This window comes from Amblyomma maculatum, chromosome 2 (genome assembly GCF_055883805.1).
Source record: "Amblyomma maculatum isolate TAMU_Amacu chromosome 2, ASM5588380v1, whole genome shotgun sequence".
NCBI lineage: Eukaryota > Metazoa > Arthropoda > Arachnida > Ixodida > Ixodidae > Amblyomma > Amblyomma maculatum.
In genome coordinates, this window is record NC_139345.1 from 107,395,571 (window position 1) to 107,396,733 (window position 1,163).

Consider the following 1,163-nt stretch of genomic DNA (forward strand, 5'->3'; position numbering starts at 1 on the left):
AACAAAGGTGCAATGCAAAATATGAACTTGGACAACTAAATGACCTGAAACATCCAAAATTAGTTTAAAAAAAAACTACAAAGACCTGAATGAACAAAGGTACAATGCAAAATATGGACTTGGACAACTAAATGACCTGAAATATCCAAAATTAGTTTAAAAGATAACCACAAAGACCTGAATGAACAAAGGTGCAATGCAAAACACGAACTAGGAAAGTGAAATGGCCTGAAACCTCCAAAGGTATGGTGTGGTATACGCAGTTTAAAGCCCTAAAGTGCTATGTGGTATGAGGGAGGCCAGATTAATTTTGATTTTTTTATCCCCTGGTGTTCTTTAAGGTGCACCGATATCAAACAGTACATTGGCACCTAGCACTTTGCTTCGGTTAAAATTTGGTTGCCACAACCTCAATCATACCACTGTCTTTGGACTAAGCAGTCAAATGCACTATCCACTCGGCCACAGTGGTAGGATTAAATTTCCAAACGCACACAGATAATTTAAAATAAGGTCAAATGCAATTAAACAACTCTTGAAAGTTCTTTCAGTTGAACACAAATTTTTCAAAACCTGTTGAGAAAAGTTTCTGATACCTCTGCTGATAAATATGAAGTTTAATGGTTTTTCAATGCTGTAAAATGAACAAAATGTTTCAGTTACAAATTTTAAATATATTTCCTAAAAAAGCTGCTGTGATCAAAGCTACAGAATAAATATTGCCATATTTACTTCAGGTGCATGAGGAGGAACACCCATTAAAGCATCACATTGTTCTTTGTGACAACTGCACACAACTAATGTGTCATTAGTTTGAGATTTGGAGTACTAACATTGCAGCTGGATAGGGCTGATAGAAGCTTTGTAGGCACCGATTCCTAGACGGGCATAACATCAATTGTTCAATGAAGACTATATTTTAATGGGAAACTTGCTGTCAATATCATCCGGCAGAAATGACAATGACACTCTTTAACATCCTGTGCCAACATTAAGCACAGGTTCAGCCTCCAACAGCCACCCAAGGTGATTCCCAAGAGAGCACGAAGACATTGGGAAGACACCATATTTGCTTGAAGACTACGACAAGTGCATATGATTGCAAGTTAGTATGATATAGGACCTGATCATTGTGAAATGCCAAACAAAAAACAAAATAAGGG